At 36.8% G+C, this 15426-nt stretch overlaps 2 pseudogenes; both read right to left on the bottom strand.

Moving 5' to 3' along the window:
• Positions 1 to 210: 210 nt before the first annotated feature.
• Positions 211 to 1661, bottom strand: LOC116583328 (annotated as a pseudogene).
• Positions 1662 to 3665: 2004 nt separating this feature from the next.
• On the bottom strand, positions 3666 to 15222 carry LOC116582203 (annotated as a pseudogene).
• Positions 15223 to 15426: the final 204 nt, after the last annotated feature.

Genomic DNA, 15426 nt, shown 5'->3' on the forward strand with positions numbered 1-15426 from the left:
ATTTTGGGGTGGTACAGTATATTTTATTGATTGTACAAGACAAGGTAGGTCTTGCCAATCTTCTTCTCTTCTTCAGAGGGCTTGAAATAGGAACTGTGTAGAGGCCAAGAGATTCTCAGTGTATTGGGGGATGAGCTGGGGCAGGGACTCCTCAGCAGCTAATGGCCTCTCTCTTCTTGCTCTCTCTGAATCTTATGGTTCAAGGGGCTCTTACTCCTTGGAGGCCATCTGGGCTATAAGGTCCACCACTCAGTTGCTGTAGCCAAACTCATTGTCATGCTGGGTAATGAGCTTGACAAAGTAGTCATTGAGAGCAATGCAAACCCCAATATCAATTGTGGAAAAGTGGGTATTACTGTTAAAGTTGTAGATAACCCGATCCTCAGTATGGCCCAACATTCCCTGGAAGGAGCCTTTTGATGCCTGCTTCACCACCTTCTTGATGTCATTGTATTTTACAGCTTTCTTCAGGTGAGTAAAGAACAGGCAGGGCTACGTCAGGAGAGATAGATCATGGGCCATGGGATCAAGCTCAGAAAACTAAAAAAATGTGGAAGATGACAGGAAACCAGAGATAAGGGAAAAGCCCGACCATCCCTTCCCAGATGTCAAAGGAGTGGGTTCTTGTTAAATAACTACTTGTGACCAAGAAAATTACTGGACCCTGAAAAGGAAGTAAGACAGAGAAAGGTGTTATCACTAGTCCTTGCTATATGGTGATATCAATAGATATGTTAAAAGGATTTAAGTTCCCTGGTTATCTTTCTAGAAAAGACCATACCTGAAAGCCCTCAGTGGCAACGCTGTCAGGACCCCTCTTCTGAGAGCTTTTTCTGTATCCTCACTTAATAAACTTCACATTACTCACTCACCTTTGTGAGATTCATTCTTCAAATCTGTGAGATAAGAACCTCACTGTCCCACATCACACGTGGCAGATTAGAGCCACAACTGACACTTTGGGAATGGGGACATGGAAGGCCATGCTATTGAGCTTCCTTCCCATTCAGCTCAGAGATGACTTTGTCTTTAGCCTTGGCAGGGCCAGTAGAAGCAGGGATGGGCAGCCTTTGACCATCACACCACAGCTTCTCAGAGGGACCATCCAGGATCTTCTGGTGCCAGTGATGGCATGGACTATAATTCTGAGTCTCTCCAGGATGCCAAAGTTGTCATGGGTGACCTTGGCCAGAGGGGCCAAGCAGTTGGTGGTGCAAGGGACATTGCTGATAATCTTCAGGGAGTTGTCATACTTCTTGTGGTTTGTGCTCATCACAAACATGGGAACATCAGCAGAAGAAACAGAGATGATGTCCCTCTTGGCCCCACCCTTCAAGTGAGAGCCCTAGCCCTCTCTATGGTGGTAAAGACCTCAGTGGACTCCACAGCATATTCAGCACCAGCATCACCTCATTTGATGTTGACAGGATCTCACTCCTGGAAGATAAAGATGGGCTTTCCATTGATGACAAATTTCCTATTCTCAGCCTTGACTGTGCTGTTGAATTTGCCATAGGGGAATCATACTAGAACAGGTAGACCGTGTAGCTGACATTAATAAAAGGGTCACTGATGGTGACAGTATCCATTTTGCCAGAGTTGAAAATAACCCTGGTGACCAGAAGAACAATACAGCCAAATATGTTTACTCTGACCTTCATGTCATGTCTTGGGATGCAGCTGGCATTGTATCAGAAGATACAGCTGTCTGTCAAATGGGAAGGAGCAGAGAGCCAATATATGTTTTTTAAAATATATGGAAACCACTTGGGGCAAGGACCAGCAGTCAAATTAACATAGAAACTCAGTGTCTCCTGTGTTCCTGTTAGGCTTAGGAATGTTTATCTCATATGAGAATGTGTTTAGAATTAAGCATAATGAATGCATATTCTATATACAATGTCAGAATCCCCTAAAAATATCCTGGGCTTTGGGGCGCCTGGGTGGCTCAGTGGGTTAAGCTGCTGCCTTCGGCTCAGGTCATGATCTCAGGGTCCTGGGATCGAGTCCCGCATCAGGCTCTCTGCTCAGCAGGGAGCCTGCTTCCTCCTTTCTCTCTCTCTCTGCCTGCCTCTCTGCCTTCTTGTGATCTCTCTGTCAAATAAATAAATAAAATCTTTAAAAAAAATATCCTGGGCTTTGACAATAATGCAATTTATTTTATGTAAGAACCATTTTTAGTGGAGACAGCCATTATACCTAATCTTAAAGAACAGTGCTATAGTAGAAAATACAAGTGAATTTTTAAGTAAATGTGGAGATGAAAACAACTATGACTACCAGAAACAGATCTGACTTCACAGAGAAGATGGCATTTGATCAAAAGTTAACAGAATTCAAGTGGGAAGAAGAGAAGTAACAATTATAAGGTGAGGGGACACCATAAGAAGCAAAGATGTCTGAAAGTGATGAAGATAAGGAAGAGACAGGTAGATCTGAGAGTGTTGAGTCCAGAAGATGATTCAACACTGAGGAGGAGATTATGAGGATGAGTTCCCCCCAAATTTCTACAGTTAAGGGGTAAGCATAGAAGAGGAGGCAGGAAAGGGAACAAAGAAAGATTATTATCAGAGAAGCTGGAGCAAAATAGGTTATTTGGTATCACCTACATTGAAAGAAGAAAGCCTATGAGGACGGGCTAGTCAATAGAGTCAAGTGCTATAGAATGTAATAGCAGACTGAACAAAGAATTATCAGTTTGATTTGGCAGTTAGTACTATTATGAGATGTTTGCTGGAATGTTAGTCTGGTGGGGGAATGGTGACCGAATAAGAGAATGCAAGGAAGTAAAAATCCAGTTCAAAAATTTTTGTCTCTTTCATAAACTGAGAATGATTATTCTTCCTCATTGGACTTCCTTAATACTTAGTTTGTATCATTTATTGGTACATTTAAAAAAGATTTTATTTACTTATTTAAGAGAGAGAGAGAGAGAGCACAAGCAGGGGGAGTGGCAAGCAGAAGGAGAAAGAAAAGCAGGCTCCCTTCTGAGCAAGGAGCCCCATGCAGTGTTCGATCCCAGGACCCTACATCATGACTTGCGCTGAAGGTAGATGCTTAACCAACTGAGCCACCCAGGTGCCCCCTACTGATACTTTTAATGACATCATATGACTTGTGGATATTTGTTTACACATTTTATCTCCCTACTGTAATTTGGTACCTATTTTTATATACCTCATATCATAAAAAGAGTACCTACCTAATATACTCAATGTTTAACTTTTTAAAAAATTTTAGAAAGATTTTATTTATTTATTTGACAGAGAGAGAGATCACAAGTAGGCAGAGAGGCAGGCAGAGAAAAAGGGGGAAGCAGGCTCCCTGTTGAGCAGACACCCTGATGCGGGGCTCGATCCCAGGGCCCTGGGATCATGACCTGAGCTGAAGGCAGAGGCTTTAACCCACTGAGCCACCCAGGTGCCCCTCAATGTTTAACTTTTAAACAACACATCATTAGATAAGAGTCCATCCATTTCATAGTTAAGTAAGAAATTTATACTGACCTCTCTAATTTTCTCTTGCTATACTGAACTACAGTGTTGACTGTCTATAGTCACACCTCAGATGTATTTACACTGTCCTATAGTTTATTAAATGTACAATATCATCATGTCAAAAAAAATCTACATCCCTTAATTAAAATACTTTATTGATAAAAAGTGCTAACCATCACCTGAGCTTTCAGTGAATCCGAATCTTTTTTCTGGTGGAGGGTCTTGGCTAGATGTTGATGGCTGATGATTGAACAGGGTGGTGTTTGCTGAGGGTTAGGGCAGCTGTGGCAATTTCTTAAAATAAGCTGACAATAAAGTTTGCCACATTGATGGACTCTTCCTTTCATGAGTGATTTCTCTGTAGCATGTGAAGGTATTTGATAGCATTTTACCCACAGCAGAACCTTTTTCGTAATTGAAGTCAATCCTTTCAAACTTTGCCACTGCTTTATCAACTAAGTTTACATAATATTCTAAGTCCTTTGTTGTCATTTCAACCAATCTCATAGCATTTCCACCAGGGGTAGTTTCCATCTCAAGAAACCACTTTCTTTGTTCATCCATAAGAATCAACTCCTCATCCATTCAAGCTTGATCCTGAGACTGCCTCATTTCAGTCCCACCTTCAAGCTTCACATTTAGTTCGAGTTCTCTTACATTGCATGTGCAGTTACTTCATCCATTTCCTCCTCCTCTTAAACTCCTCACAGTCATCCATGAGAGTTGGAATCAACTTCTTCCAAACTCCTATTTCTGTTGATATTTTCGTCTTTCCCCCTGAATCACAAATGTTCTTACTAGCATCTAGAATGGCAAATTCTTTCTAGAGAGTTTTCAATTTATTTGTCCAGATCCATCAGAGGATTCACTATTTATGGCAGCTATAGCCTTATGAAATGTATTTTTTAAATCATAAGACTCAAAAGTCTTGATCCGTGAGTTGCAGAATGGTTGTTGCATTAGCAGGCATGAAAACAACATTAACCTCATGGTCCATCTCCATCAGAGCTCTTGGTTGACCAGGATCATCATCAATGAGCATAACACTTTGAGAGGAACATTTCTTTCTGAGCAGTGGTTCTCAACAATGAGCTTAAAACATTCAGTAAACCATGTTGGTAAACAGATGTGCTGTCATACAGGCTTCATTTTCCCATTTATAGAGCGCCAGCAGAATAGATTTAGCATAATTCCTAAGGATCTTAGGATTTTTGGAATGGAAAATCAGCAATGGCTTCAACTTAAAGTCACCTAGATGCATCAACTTCTAATGAAAGAATCGGCCTGTTCTCTGAAGTTTTGGAAGCCAGGAATTGATTTCTCCTCTCTAGCTATGGAAGTCTTAAATGGCATCTTTTTCCAAAAAGAGAGAAGGCTGTTTTATCTATATTGAAAATCTGTTGTTCAGTGTAACCAACTCCATTAATGATCTTAGCCAGATCCTCCAGATAACTTACTGCAGCTTCTACACCAGCATTTGCTGCTTCACCTTGCACTTGTATGTTATAGAAATGACTTCTTGTCTTCAAACTTATGAACCAACTTCTACTAGCTTCAAACCTTTCATCTGTAGTTTCCTCACCTCTCTCAGCCTTCATAGAATTGAAGAGAGCTGGGGCCTTGCTCCAGATTAGGCTTTGGCTTAAGAAAATATTGTAACTGGTATGATCTTCTCTCCAGACTACTGAAGCTTTGTCTACATCAATGATAAGGTTTTTTTTTTTTTTGCTTTCTTATCATGTGTATTTACTAGAGTAGTATCTTTAATTTCCTTCAAGAACTTTGCCTTTGCATTCACAGCTTGGCTAGTGATTTGCTGTGAAAGACCTAGCTTTCTGCCTAGCTCAGCTTTTGACATGCCTTCCTCATTGAACTTCATCATTTCTAGCTTTTGATTTGAGGTGAGAGATGTGTGACTTTTCCTTTCACTTGAACACTTAAAGTTACTAACTGACCTAACTTCAATATTACTGTGTCTCAGGGAATAGAGAGACCTGAGGAGTAGGAGAGAGACAGGGGGACAGCAGATTGGTGGAGCAGTCACAATACATGCCACATTTATCTATTAAGCTTGCCATCTTATATGGAGGTGGTTCCCTCAAACAATTATAATAGTAATATTAAAAATTACAGATCATAGATCACCATAACAAATAGAGTAATAATGAAAAAGTTTGAAATATTGCTGGAATTATCAAAATATGACACCAAAACATGAAGTGAGAAACGTTGTCAGGAAAATGGTGCCAATAGATTTGCTTAACACAGGGTTACTTAAACCTTCAGTTTGTAAAGAAAAACGAAAACAAAAACAGAAACAAAACAGTATCTGCAAAGTACAATAAGACAAGAAAAGCCTATATGTATCCATCATCCTTTTTAACGACTTCCATTTTTTTACTTTGAAGAGTCTTGAAGAAGGGTATGAATATTACTCCCCCATCTCCCCGATTCTGGTAGATCCTCAAGACATTGACTGTTCTACTCAGGTCAAGGCCCTCTTCCCAGCACCCTCAGCTTACCTCTCCAAAACGAATGATACCAACAAAACCAAACCAATCTAAGCCAAATCCAACCAAACCAAGTCGTATTATATGCAAATGAAATTGAACTAAACTCAAACATAACAAGTCTCAACATAACAAGTTCCTCTGCTTACATTGGTGAACTGTTTGTGGACATTATTCCTATTCCCCTATCTCTGGATGTATGAACTTTTGAATACCAATTTTAAAAGTTTCTTTGGGAATGGTTTTCTGTATTTTTGGAAACAGCCCTGGGTGTTTACCCAGAGCAACTCAAGGGAGGCTACTTAGAGTGGTTACCTAAAAAACTGGTGAATATATTAGTAGAGGTTTCTAGAGACTAACTGTAAACATCTATGTTAAACAGTCTTAGCAATTTAATGGTAGAGAAAATTCTGAAGGACCTTTTTTTTTTTTCCCTAGCAAAACTTCTGAGACATTTTTAGAATACTAGACAAATACCCCAATCCCTTATGAGGTTTTTTTATTTTTATTTTTTAATTTTTAAAAATTTTTTAAAAAGTGAAAATAAAAAAGGTGGAATAGATGGATTAGGTAAAAGTTGAAACTGAACATTTAGGGCATCTCAACTAGCACCAAATCAATTATATCACTTTTTTTTTATCCTTCACCTAAAAACCATCTGGGGTTGTCATGTAGACTCAGCCTTTAAGCACTGTCAAGAAGGAATTGTCCAGATTGTCAAGAACACATGCCTTATACCACTTATACAACACTTGTATAAAGAAGGCAACTTCTACAACAATGGGTAAAATTATATAGTGTTCAGGAAGTCCGTAAGTATGAACAGCTCTAGGATAATGTAAATGTTTATAAAGTACAGTCAGCAGTTAGAGATTTCACACCTTCTTCCACCAAACACCTAATTTATTTTTTTCTTAATTTTTTTTTATATTACATTTTCAATGTCAGAACATTTTCAGGGAAAATAATATATATTTTGTTCTTTTTCAGATTTCAATAATCTTACTTATGTATCTAGTTGCTTCTCTTTCATCCATCACAGATCTTTAGAAATGCAAAAATCATTAGAGATCTTTTCTTCCGTTATTACATAAGGAAGATGGAGGGATATGAAGGATTCATGATGATTTCAGACTATAGAAATTATATTTAAATTATTAGTAATTAGAGTCTTATAGCTCAATTTAATTCATGTATTTTGAGTGCCTCAGAGTTTCATTCATTTGATTAATCACTATACATGAGCTAACTAAGCATGAAGACTATCACTTCAGGCTTCATAAAATTTACCAGCTAATCTGACATGATAGATGATTGGGCCTCCATGCATTCTAATCTAAAGGAAAGTTCTCAAAAATGGAGAAGATTCTAGGGGAAAAATAGGACTTTAATTTCCAGGGTTTTTTTTCCCCCTGTCTTATGTGATTTAAATATGGACTCAAATGCTTGTACTCATTCATAAGGTCTGTAATCATCTAAAGACGTTCATAAATCTTTATGGTGTTAATTCTATGTCATCTTTTGTTCTCCAGCATATTATACCTCTACCTAAAAATTTTTCAAAATTCTCAGTCACTCTTGTCCACACTGCATTTCTGAGGCCTAATTATTTTCCTGACTCATTCTAGATTCTTTGAGGCAATGAGCAGAGGGATATCCTATATGTTAGGGCAATGTCTTTAAACAATTAATTATAAAATAGCCTGTTTTTAAGATGCCCTGAGTTATGTGTTAAGACAATTTTATTTTGTTCTCATCTTAACGCAATCTTACAAACCAAAATACTTCACTTGAGAGGAAGGCAATTGCAAAGGTGGATCTCTGACTTAGCTACTCATACATATGTGGTATTATTACTCGGGATTATATAGATGGTCATTTTAATGTGCATTTTCCAGTCATCAACACACTTTACAGAGGATAAGGCTTGGAAAGTTAGAGCAGATGATTTCCAAATGCCATTGCAGTTTTGCCACGTGATGACATATAATTGTCACTATGTAGGAAAGCACGTTTACAGACACACTGAACAGATAACTAAAGCCATCACAAGCACAAATCTGAGAACGAACCACCAACAATTTTGAGTTCCTTCACATTTAGAATTAGATGAATTATTCACCTCTTTTTATATATTATTTTAAACGTTATTTATTCACTCACAGAAAATGCCATAAACATCTGGTCCATGTTTTCCTTTTCGGTGATTTCCTTCAGTAATTCTGGAGAAGAGTTGGTATGAAATTAGAGTCCTTTGTTCTGTGGAAAATTATGTACTCAATGATTATGATGCTCCAAACTTGGATCGACAAACATGTAATCGTGGACTTTGGAGAGATGCTGCTATAAAAGCCAGCTCACTTCTTTTCTTCTTCTCATTGCAAAAGCTTGTTTGGAATTTGTTTGTTTGGAATGTCTTTTTGTTTTTCTTCAGTGTTCCATTAAAATAGTCAGCAACTTACTTTCTTTCTTTCTTTCTCTTTCTTTTTCTTTTTTCTGAAGCTGATTAATGTTGTGATCATTAAACCATTACAATGAAGGCAAGAATACTTAAAAATTTCTCCATTTAAAATGTTTGGTTATACATGAGTGGCAGAAGAGTATAAACATATCTTAAAAAGCAAGAATAAAATATTCAGCAATATTAACTTTCATCTTAAACTAGTGATAAACGGAACACTTGGCACCCTTCAGAAGTCCTGCAGGCTTTTTTGACCACAAGCAGTTTGGGCTTCTCAGCCTGGCTAAGAAACAGAGTCAGCCCGATGAAGATTGGAAAAAGAGCTTGAGGTCAGAGGTCGACACAGTGAGGGAGTTTGCTCTTTAAGAGGTTATCTGTGGATCTGCAAAGCCGAAGTATAATTGGGTTTTGTGATGTGATTTAGTGTGTAATTGTATATGATCTTAGATAGTTTCAAAGACAAGCTTGGAAGATTTTTCCAGCCTGTTTCTGATAGCAATTTTAGGGATCGTGCAATCTTGGATGGACAATTCAGAATGATCAAAAATAACCATCAGAAGTGATACAGCAAGTACTTGATTCATTTTAATTATAATCAGGACATTGATTGTGATGTAACGTTTTCTTTCTTTTTAGGACATTGGGTTGGCTATGAAAATGAAGATATTTAGTTTTTATGATGGGTAGCAGCATAGCCAATTTTATATCATTATCATAGTTCTCAGTGTTTCAGAGTTTGAACTTTACTGAGGATTACTGAATTATTACAAGGAAAGAAAAAAGTTAGAGTGCTGCACTTGAATATCTAGGATTTTTTTGCAACTAAAGTTGTCAAGTTTCTGATTCCTCAATATTCTAAACATGGGAAATAAACATTTCCTTATTGTTTTAGTTGTTTAGGGCTGCCTTGATTAAGCTGTCACTGCTGTCAGTTATGTTCTTATAAGCCTGGTTGGATCTATTTCATGTTAGGAAAAAGCTCAGATAAATCCGGGAAAGCTTAATGTTTATCCAATGTGAAAATAATTACTCAAAAGTGTTATTCTTAATCCAGATAATTAGAGTGAGGAAGGCAAGATCAGTGTCATTGTGAATTATGCCCCGGCAATTGACTCTTGGTCCTTGTAAGTTTCAGGTGAAGATGTGAATGGATAAAGGTTAGATTAAACATAATCCAAAGTAGCTGCAACCTTAATCTGTTATGATACAAGGATGATCACTTAAAAAGAGCTGGATTGTGGGATTGTTTCTGGTTGGATAAGATGCCGCTCGACTGGGACTAGTCTGAAAACATGCTTAGCACCATGTCACTGCAGCTGGGAGCACTTGTGCACGACTGCAGCCTGCCCCAACGGACAGGCGTTCCTGGGCTCAAACTGCACGTTGGCGAATCCTCCCTGCACAGTATCTGGGCTTCACATTAACATGCCTTCCAGTGATCAGCGTGGAACAAGTATTTCCTGTGACCTCTGTGGCATCTCTTCTTGGTTGTCATAAGCATGGACTGGAAAGCTCCTAACACGTCGCTATAAAGTATGCAGTCTTTTACTACCTTCTACAATTAGAGGGCGTATTTGTAATTGACCTTATTTTTGTTCTGTTTCAACTTAAAAAGTCTATTGGGAGTATGACTCTTTGAAGGTAATTCACAGTGTTTGTAGAACCAGTTATCTACGAAGTATTTTGAAAATAAAGTTAAGCCTTTCTAAATATTTCTAGGGAGTTAATATTTTTGTTTTTTTGTAAGTATTAGCAATGAGATCCAAAAGCCTTTCAAAGGCATGATGCAAAATTCAGCCATTTTTTAATTGAAAGGAAAAAAAGTATTTGGAGTTTCATCTGTTTTTCTCAATAAATCTCAGAAATTTAATATATTTAATTTATGAGTGGCTAAATTGGTTTGCTTTCATACAGAAAATGGAATAAAAAATATTATTATATGAAATCTTATTGCCTAAATTGAAATGCATTCTGTTTTATGACAAATGAATTTTAAATAGTGTTTGAACATTTAATGATTTATAATAGTTGTTTATTCCTCGCCCCAATGAAACTGTGGTGTGCCACATTTACTGTTGCGAAGTAGTTAAGAAAATAACTAATGCAATGTAAAAGGTAATAATGTGAATTTTGGGGGTGCCTGGGTGGCTCAATCAGTTAAACATCTGCCTTTGGCTCAAGTCATAATCTCAGGGTCCTCGTCTGGAGCCTCACATTGGGCTCCCTGCTCAGCAGAGAGTCTGCTTCTCCCTCTCTCTCCAGCCTTCCTCCCTGCTCCTGCTCGCTCTCTTTATGAAATAAATAAATAACATCTTAAAAAAAATAATGTGAATTTAAAAAATAATGTTTAGCTTGACCCAGAATAAAGTTCTAAATGATTAGTTTGAATATTTTAATAAAATATTAAGGTATTTTAATAAATATCACTCTGATCTATGAATATATTTTAACCTTCATTAAAATCCAAGTTTTTGGGAAGCCTGGGTGGCTCAGTGGGTTAAAGCCTCTGCCTTCGGCTCAGGTCATGATCCCAGGGTCCTGGGATCGAGTCCTGCATCGGGCTCTCTGCTCGTCGGGGAGCCTGCTTCCTCCTCTCTCTGCCTGCCTCTCTGCCTACTTGTGATCTCTCTCTGTCAAATAAATAAATAAAAATCTTTAAAAAAAAAAAAAAGAAAAAAATCCAAGTTTTCTTCATTGGCTACATGTTATCTTTTGATAAATATATAACATAATGTACTATAAATGTACCAGACATGTTTTCTAGCTATATTAATGACTTTCATATGTGTAAAATTTGCTTTTCAAGATTTTTTTCAAAGGCAATAAATATATATGTCGTGCATTTACCACCCACATTAAAGCACTTGTTGCATATTTTTACAAATTATATAATAGTTTCTGAAATTATTTCACAAAATATTAAATTTACGCAACTGATGTTTTACCAAGGGCCTCTTACGTGCCAAACACCGGTCAGGCATTGTGATTATAGCACTGGACAAAAAACAAAGTCCTGTTACAGACTTGTGAGCAAAGAAAGAAAGATGAAAAAGAAATACACAATATCAAAAAGAGTGGCAAATGCAACCAATCAAATGTACTTAGGGCAGAAACAGCCCTGACGCTTGTATTGGCATCATAGTCCATTTCCTTGTCCCTTGGGATGGGGTGAAAGAGTTTTCAGTCCATGGGAGTAAATTAAAATGCAATCTAGTGTTTTTTAATAATTCATTTAGCAATAGATTATTTGTTCTTGTGAAAGAGTTAAATCCTCCCTCACTTGTAGAACGAGAGAAGATTGTCATTGAACCTCATAAGTACAGGCATTTAGATAAAACAACCCCTAGGGTTGAACTTAAACACAGGAAGTTTGGCTTTAGTAGAAGTCATGTAACCTAGTAGGACCTTACCCAAAGACAAAGGGAAGATACCACATGATCACCTCAACTGATTCAATATGTGAACAAATAAAAATTATTAATACATTAGAAATAGAGAGCAAATCAACAGAATGAATATAAAAATATCATCAATTGTATTTTGTCAATTCTAAAGTGCATCTTACAATTGTTTGTATCTCAGGTATGATTAAGTAACTCATTTCACTTGAAGTTGATCTACTTTGCTCAGTCCTTTAAACTAAGAAACAAAGGATGAAAGTAGTCATTATTACTCTTAATCATTTAACTTCTGAAGTTTCTTGACAAGAAAATAACACAAGCACAGATATAAAACCTGTGACTATCAGGAAGAATAAAAATCCATCATTATTAACAGAGTGTATGTTTGTATTTCTAGAAAAATCCAAGAAGATCAGTTGATAAGCCATTAGAAGTAGTAAGGACATTCAGTAAGAGACAGGATATAGGGGAGGTGAACCATGAGAGAGTATGGACTCTGAAAAACAATCTGAGGGTTTTGAAGGGGCGGGGGATGGGAGGTTGGGGTACCAGGTGGCGGGTATTATAGAGGGCACGGATTGCATGGAGCACTGGGTGTGGTGCAAAAATAATGAATACTGTTATGCTGAAAATAAATAAAAAATAAATTAAAAACAAACAAAAAAACAATGAATACTGTTACACTGAAAATAAAATAAATAAATAAATAAATAAACAAAGCAAAAAACAAACAAACAAACAAACAAAAAGATAGTTTTGGCTATAGTTTTAAACCTTATTTATGTTAAAACACCCAAAACATAATAAAGGGACAAAAGATACCTTGAAAAATATTAGCAAACTACATGACAGACAGAAACAGAATTCTTAAATACAAAGAACTCTTACAAATCGAAGGTAATAGCGTCCATTGGAAAACGGCAAAAATATGAAGAGACAGATCACAAAAACATAGCGAACACTAATTTATGAAAAAGAGAAAGCCCTCTCTCACTGATATTAAAATTAAAATAGCTACAAAGTACAACTTCTCTTCTGTGTTATTTATCTATTCCAGTGCAATAAATTACCCACAAATTTAGTGACTGGAAAAACAAACATTTATTTTATTTTTTAAGATTTTATTTATTTATTTGTCAGAGAAGAAGGCAGGTAGTGGGAGAAGCAGGGTCCCCACTGAGCAAGGATCCCCATGCAGGACTCTACCAGGACCTTGAGATCATGACCCCAGCCAAAGGCAGACGTTTAACTGACTGATCCATTCAGGCACCCCAAAAACATCTATTACCTTACGTTTTCTGTGGGTGAAGAATCCAGATGTAGCAGTTCCTCTAGCTCAGAATCTCTTACAAGGTTGCAATGGAGGTGTCGGTCAGAGGAACAGGAGTCATCTCATGATTCAATTAGGAGAATATCTGATCTTGATATCACTCACACCGTTGTTGGCAGACCTCTCATTCTCGCTGGCTTTTGGCCAGAGATATTAGTTCCTTTGCCTTATACGTCTTTTCTTAGGACTACTCACAACTGGAAGCTTTTAGCAGAACAAGGAATCTGAGAGAAGGAGAGGAAGGGGGGTCAGAATGGGGAGGAGAAGGGAGTATGTGAGAGCCCAAAACAATGCTATCTTCCTTTTATAACCTAATTTGGAAGTGATATCCCATTGCTTCTTCAAGATTCTTTTGAATAGAACTAAATCAGGAATCCAGCCCAACTCAAGGGGAGAGAATCACACAAAGGTGTGAATACCCAAGGGCAGGGAACATTGAGGGCTCCTTTAGAGTCAGCATTCACACCTCCCATTAAACAGCAACAATGAAAAATACACACTTGAAAAAAAATCAACTGGTAAAAATCTGGTGCTGAAAAGGGTGAGGAGAAATATAGTCTGGTAGGAATAATACATTGACAAACATTTGGGATGATTTTTATCTAAAAAGCAATAAAATGTTCATACTCTTGGACCTATAATAACATTTGTAGAAATTTATCATAAAGACAAAAGAACAGACACACACAAAGACTTGTATGAAGGAAGGTGTATCAGAACCTCATTTATCACAACAAAAAGTAGTAAACTAACTTTTATAAATAAGAGAAAGATGAAATGATTTATAGTGAAATCTGGATGGTAGAATATTTTAGTCACTTGATTATGTTTCCAAAGTATATTTCACATTAGAAAAGCCTTAAAATGATTTTAAACAAAAACTGCAAGCTACTGTGTAGTATGATTTTGATGACTTTGAAATATTGATTTTAAATATATATATATGTACATGTATAGATACATATATATATATATATATATTTAGAGAGAGAGAGAGAAAGGGACAGAGAAAGAGATTCAGAAATATAAATAAAATTATTGCCATTATACATCTTTGGTAAGAAGATTAGAAGACTTAGGAGTGAAACTTATAAAGACAGTTTTGGTTTATAAAAATGTCTATGTGTACAAAAAGGAACTTTCCCAACATTTTCTTTTGCTCCTTACTTTTCTCCTGCCACTGCAAAGTAGAGGGTTATGATTTAATGTAAAGACATGATTAGCTGTGTTGGCAACAGTATGTCCAGTCATTTTAATTGGTGGTATGCCACATGATGGACAGAACCAAAACTATGGTGTACCACAGAACTGGGAGCAGTTTCCATACTTCAAGGCCCAGTATTAGTCTTGGCAAAAATACTATGTGATGATAACAAATGCTATACTTTAAAAGTAATTTCGTGTTGGCTTACATTTAACACCATTGGATGCTTTTTAGCTAAAGTTACTGTTTTAGTTATGCTTCTAATATCGAATCTAGTATAAATCTGCTTTCAAAAAATTAAATCTCACCACCATCCACAGTTAGTATTTTTCAAACCACCATAATGTGTTTGAAATTAGAGTAGGTAAGCATTGGAAACAAAGAGATCAATCAGGAGCATACTTATTTTTTACTTTCATGGTTTTAAATACCAACCTAGAGATTTCACCAAAATTGAATCCAGCCTATTACATCATCCTGTGGAAATAATTTCTTTAACATCAGCCTTTCCTGCTAGACTGTGAGAAACATGAGGGCAGGGATGTTATTTGTCGGACTCATCTATTCCAATATCTCCTATTGGAAGGCTGGAGCTTGGCAGGGACATAATATTCTTTATTAATTGATGAATGAATGAATGAATGAATGAATGAATGAATGAATAATAAAGCTCTGGGTACATGAGTTTGTTTGTGATAACATGTCCAGGACATTTTACCCTGTTTCTGTCTTGTTTCTGTCGTCTCCACGACAGGAAATGTCAGAATCCCTAATGATTGTCTTTGTTTCGATTAACATTCCTTTTCCCAAAGTCTCCATTTTTCTACCCCCCCGCCCCCCCGACAAAACCATAAAAGGAAGATAATTATCTAAATAGCAAACTAAAAAACACAAATTAGCTGGCATATCTTCCTTTTTCAGTAATTCTGTTAAATGGGTTGGTTTTTTGGTCATTATGTTCCTATGTACAGCAATCTCCCATGGAGTTCAATTTGAATATGTGTGTGTATCTGTGTGCATTTG

The sequence above is a fragment of the Mustela erminea genome, chromosome 2 (assembly GCF_009829155.1).
Source record: "Mustela erminea isolate mMusErm1 chromosome 2, mMusErm1.Pri, whole genome shotgun sequence".
Lineage (NCBI taxonomy): Eukaryota > Metazoa > Chordata > Mammalia > Carnivora > Mustelidae > Mustela > Mustela erminea.